The sequence below is a fragment of the Oncorhynchus nerka genome, linkage group LG25 (genome assembly GCF_034236695.1).
Source record: "Oncorhynchus nerka isolate Pitt River linkage group LG25, Oner_Uvic_2.0, whole genome shotgun sequence".
Lineage (NCBI taxonomy): Eukaryota > Metazoa > Chordata > Actinopteri > Salmoniformes > Salmonidae > Oncorhynchus > Oncorhynchus nerka.
The window spans coordinates 49,064,205-49,070,414 of record NC_088420.1 but is presented as its reverse complement, the minus strand read 5'-3'; positions in this window follow the sequence as shown (position 1 = coordinate 49,070,414).

The window sequence follows — 6,210 nt, the reverse complement described above, 5'->3', positions numbered from 1 at the left end:
TTACAATAAGCCTACAAGCCCTCAGTCCAGCCTCTCTCAGCCTATTGCGGACAGTCTGAGCACTGATGGAGGGATTGTGCGTTCCTGGTGTAACTTGGGCAGTTGTTGTTGCCATCCTGTACCCGTCCTGCAGGTGTGATGTTTGGATGTACCGATCCTGTGCAGGTTTTATTACACATGGTCTGCCACTGCGAGGACGATCAGCTGTCCGTCCTGTCTCCCTGTCTTAGGCGTCTCACAGTATGGACATTGCAATGTATTGCACTGGCCACATCTGCAGTCCTCGTGCCTCTTTGCAGCATGCCTAAGGCACGTTCACACAGATGAGCGACCCTGGGCATCTTTCTTTTGGTGTTTTTCAGAGTCAGTAGAAAGGCTTCTTTAGTGTACTAGATTTTCATAACTGTGACCTTAATTGCCTAATGTATGTAAGCTGTTAGTGTCTTATCAATTCAAATCAAATGTATTGATATAGCCCTTCGTACAACAGCTGATATCTCAAAGTGCTGTACAGAAACCCAGCCTAAAACCCCAAACAGCAAGCAATGCAGGTGTAGAAGCACGGTGGCTAGGAAAAACTCCCTAGAAAGGCCAAAACCTAGGAAGAAACCTAGAGAGGAACCAGGCTATGTGGGGTGGGCCAGTCCTCTTCTGTACCCAGCTGTGCTGGGTGGAGATTATAACAGAACATGGCCAAGATGTTCAAATGTTCATAAATGACCAGCATGGTCAAATAATAATAATCACAGGCAGAACAGTTGAAACTGGAGCAGCAGCAAGGCCAGGTGGACTGGGGACAGCAAGGAGTCATCAAGCCAGGTAGTCCTGAGGCATGGTCCTAGGGCTCAGGTCCTCCGAGAGAGCGAGAGAAAGAAAGAAAGAGAGAATTAGAGAGAGCATACTTACATTCACACAGGACACCGGATAAGACAGGAGAAATACTCCAGATATAACAAACTGACAAACTGGGAGAGGAGGGGGATTAATGAGCCAATTGTAAACTGGGGATTATTAGGTGACCGTGATGGTTTGAGGGCCAGATTGGGAATTTAGCCAGGACACCGGGGTTAACACCCCTTCTCTTACGATAAGTGCCATGGGATCTTTAATGACCGCAGAGAGTCAGGACACCCTTTTAACGTCCCATCCGAAAGCCGGCACACTACACAGGGTAGTGTCCCCAATCACTGCCCTGGGGCATTGGGATATGTTTTAGACCAGAGGAAAGAGTGCCTCCTACTGGCCCTCCAACACCACTTCCAGCAGCATCTGGTTTCCCATCCAGGAACTACCCTACTTAGCTTCAGAAGCAAGCCAGCAGCGGTATGCAGGGTGGTATGCTGGTATGCTGATGATACCTCCAGACAGGGCCAAACAGGAAGGATATAACCCCACCCACTTTGCCCAAGCATAGCCCCCACACCACTAGAGGGATATCTTCAACCACCAACTTACCATCATGAGACAAGGCCGAGTATAGCCCACAAAGATGGCACAACCCAGGGGGGGCCGCCAACCCAGACAGGAAGATCACATCAGTGACTCAACTCACTCAAGTGACGCACCCCTCCTAGGGACGGCATGAAAAGCCCTGCCTCCAGCTGTTTGCTTAGAAATTCTAGGGACAATTAGGAGGCCTGCATATTGTGACATATCGTACGTGTAGGTATGTACGGCAGGACCAAATCAGAGAGATAGGTAGGAGCAAGCCCATGTAATGCTTGGTAGGTGAGCAGTAAAACCTTGAAATCAGCCCTTGCCTTGACAGGAAGCCAGTGTAGGGAGGCTAGCACTGGAGTAATATGATCAAATTTGTTGGTTCTAGTCAGGATTCTAGCAGTCGGATTTAGCACTAACTGAAGTTTATTTAGTGCTTTATCCAGGTAGCCGGAAAGTAGAGCATTGCAGTATTCTAACCTAGAAGTAACAAAAGCATGGATTAATTTTTCTGCATCATTTTTGGACAGAAAGTTTCTGATTTTTGCCATGTTACGTAGATGGAAAAAAGCAGTCCTTGAAACAGTCTTGATATGTTTGTCAAAGAGAGATCAGGGTCCAGAGTAACGCAGAGGTCCTTCACAGTTTTATTTGAGACGACTGTACAACCATTAAGATTAACCATCAGATTCAACAGAAGATCTCTGTTTCTTGGGACCTAGAACAGGCATCTCTGTTTTGTCCGAGTTTAAAAGTAGAACGTTTGCAGCCATCCACTTCCTTATGTCTGAAACACAGGCTTCTAGCGAGGGCAATTTTGGGGCTTCACCATGTTTCATTGAAATGTACAGCTGTGTGTCATCCGCATAGCAGTGAAAGTTAACATTATGTTTTCGAATGACATCCCCAAGAGGTAAAATATATAGTGAAAACAATAGTGATCGTAAAATGGAACCTTGAGGAACACTGAAATTTACAGTTGATTTATCAGAGGACAAACCATTCACAGAGACAAACTGATATCTTTCCGATAGATAAGATCTAAACCAGGCCAGAACTTGTCCGTGCAGACCAATTTGGGTTTCCAATTTCTCCAAAAGAATGTGGTGATCGATGGTATCAAAAGCAGCACTAAGGTCTAGGAGCACAAGGACAGATGCAGAGCCTCGGTCTGATGCCATTAAAAGGTAATTTACCACCTTCACAAGTGCAGTCTCAGTGCTCTGATGGGGTCTAAAACCAGACTGAAGCATTTTGTATACATTGTTTGTCTTCAGGAAGGCAGTGAGTTGCTGCGCAACAGCCTTTTCTAAAAGTAAATTAGAGAAATGGAAGATTCAATATAGGCTTTATTACTGCCACTTTTAGTGAGTTTGGTACACATCCGGTAGATAGATAGCTGCTTATTATGTTCAACATAGGAGGGCCAAGCACAGGAAGCAGCTCTTTCAGTAGTTTAGTTGGAATAGGGTCCAGTATGCAGCTTGAAGTTTTAGAGGCCATGATTATTTTCATCATTGTGTCAAGAGATATAGTACTAAACCACTTGAGTGTCTCTCTTGATCCTAGGTCCTGGCAGAGTAGTGCAGACTCAGGACAACTGAGCTTTGAAAGAATACGCAGATTTAAAGAGGAGTCTGTAATTTGCTTTCTAATAATCATGATCTTTTCCTCAAAGAAGTTCATGAATTTATTACTGCTGAAGTGAAAGCCATCCTCTTTTGGGGAATGCTGCTTTTTAGTTAGCTTTGAGACAGTATCAAAAAGGAATTTCAGATTGTTCTTATTTTCCTCAATTAAGTTGGAGAAATAGGATGATCGAGCAGCAGTAATGGCTCTTCGAAACTGCACGGTACTGTCTTTCCAAGCTAGTTGGAAGACTTCCAGTTTGGTGTGGCGCCATTTCCGTTCCAATTTTCTGGAAGCTTGCTTCAGAGCTCGGGTATTCTGTATACCAGGGAGCTAGTTTCTTATGAGAAATGTTTTTAGTTTTTAGGGGTGCAACTGCATCTAGGGTATTGCGCAAGGTTAAATTGAGTTCCTCAGTTACGTGGTTAACTGATTTTTGTCCTCTGACGTCCTTGGGTAGACAGAGGGAAGGTCATCAAGGAATCTTTGTGTTGTCTGTGAATTTATAGCACGACTTTTGATGTTCCTTGGTTGGGGTCTGAGCAGATTATTTGTTGCAATTGCAAACGTAATAAAATGGTGGTCCGATAGTCCAGGATTATGAGGAAAAACATTAAGATCCACAACATTTATTCTATGGGACAAAACTAGGTCCAGAGTATGACTGTGACAGTGAGTAGGTCCAGAGTATGACTGTGACAGTGAGTAGGTCCAGAGACAAAACCCACTGAGTCGATGATGGCTCCGAAAGCCTTTTGGAGTGGGTCTGTGGACTTTTCCATGTGAATATTAAAGTCACCAAAGATTAGAATATTATCTGCTATGACTACAAGGTCCGATAGGAATTCCGGGAACTCAATGAGGAACGCTGTATATGGCCCAGGAGGCCTGTAAACAGTAGCTATACAAAGTGATTGAGTAGGCTGCATAGATTTCATGACTATTATTAGCTCAAAAGACGAAAAAGTCTTTTTTTTTTGTAAATTGAAATTTACTATCGTTTTTTTTTTTTTTTTCACCTTTATTTAACCAGGTAGGCTAGTTGAGAACAAGTTCTCATTTGCAACTGCGACCTGGCCAAGATAAAGCATAGCAGTGTGAACAGACAACACAGAGTTACACATGGAGTAAACAATTAACAAGTTAATAACACAGTAGAAAAAAGGGGCAGTCTATATACAATGTGTGCAAAAGGCATGAGGAGGTAGGCGAATAATTACAATTTTGCAGATTAACACTGGAGTGATAAATGATCAGATGGTCATGTACAGGTAGAGATATTGGTGTGCAAAACAGCAGAAAAGTAAATAAATAAAAAACAGTATAAAAACAGTATGGGAATGAGGTAGGTGAAAATGGGTGGGCTATTTACCAATAGACTATGTACAGCTGCAGCGATCGGTTAGCTGCTCGGATAGCTGATGTTTGAAGTTGGTGAGGGAGATAAAGTCTCCAACTTCAGCGATTTTTGCAGTTCGTTCCAGTCACAGGCAGCAGAGTACTGGAACGAAAGGCGGCCAAATGAGGTGTTGGCTTTAGGGATGATCAGTGAGATACACCTGCTGGAGCGCGTGCTACGGATGGGTGTTGCCATCGTGACCAGTGAACTGAGATAAGGCGGAGCTTTACCTAGCATGGACTTGTAGATGACCTGGAGCCAGTGGGTCTGGCGACGAATATGTAGCGAGGGCCAGCCGACTAGAGCATACAAGTCGCAGTGGTGGGTGGTATAAGGTGCTTTAGTAACAAAAAGGATGGCACTGTGATAGACTGCATCCAGTTTGCTGAGTAGAGTGTTGGAAGCCATTTTGTAGATGACATCGCCAAAGTCGAGGATCGGTAGGATAGTCAGTTTTACTAGGGTAAGCTTGGCGGCGTGAGTGAAGGAGGCTTTGTTGCGGAATAGAAAGCCGACTCTTGATTTGATTTTCGATTGGAGATGTTTGATGTGAGTCTGGAAGGAGAGTTTGCAATCTAGCCAGACACCTAGGTACTTATAGATGTCCACATATTCAAGGTCGGAACCATCCAGGGTGGTGATGCTAGTCGGGCATGCGGGTGCAGGGAGCGATCAGTTGAAAAGCATGCATTTGGTTTTACTCGCGTTTAAGAGCAGTTGGAGGCCATGGAAGGAGTGCTGTATGGCATTGAAGCTCGTTTGGAGGTTAGATAGCACAGTGTCCAATGACGGGCCGAAAGTATATAGAATGGTGTCGTCTGCGTAGATGTGGATCAGGGAATCGCCCGCAGCAAGAGCAACATCATTGATATATACAGAGAAAAGAGTCGGCCCGAGAATTGAACCCTGTGGCACCCCCATAGAGACTGCCAGAGGACCGGACAGCATGCCTTTGCGGGATGCACAGGGGATATGGTCACTAGTGTAGCCAGAAGGTGAGGCCCCATTTAACACAGTAAATTCATCAGGCTTAAGCCATGTTTCAGTCAGGCCAATCACATCAAGATTATGATCAGTGATTAGTTCATTGACTAGAATTGCCCTTGAAGTAAGGGATCTAACATTAAGTAGCCCTATTTTGAGATGTGAGGTATTATGATCTCTTTCAATAATTACAGGAATGGAGGAGGCCTTTATCCTAGTGAGATTGCTAAGGCAAACACCGCCATGTTTAGTTTTGCCCAACCTAGGTCGAGGCACAGACACGGTCTCAATGGGGATAGCTGAGCTGACTACACTGACTGTGCTAGTGGCAGACTCCACTATGCTGGCAGGCTGGCTAACAGCCTGCTGCCTGGCCTGCACCCTATTTCATTGTGGAGCTAGAGGATTTAGAGCCCTGTCTATGTTGTTAGATAAGATGAGAGCACCCCTCCAGCTTGGATGGAGTCCGTCACTCCTCAGCAGGTCAGGCTTGGTCCTGTTTGTGGGTGAGGCTCAGAAAGAGGGTCAATTATCTACAAATTCTATCTTTTGGGAGGGTCAGAAAACAGTTTTCAACCAGCGATTGAGTTGTGAGACTGCTGTAGAGCTCATCACTCCCCCTAACTTAACGACCGTTCCACAGGTGCATGTTCATTAATTCCATATGGTTCATTGAACAAGCATGGGAAACAGTGTTTAAACCCTTTACAAATAAGATCTGTGAAGATATTTGGATTTTTACTCATTCTTTTTGAAAGACA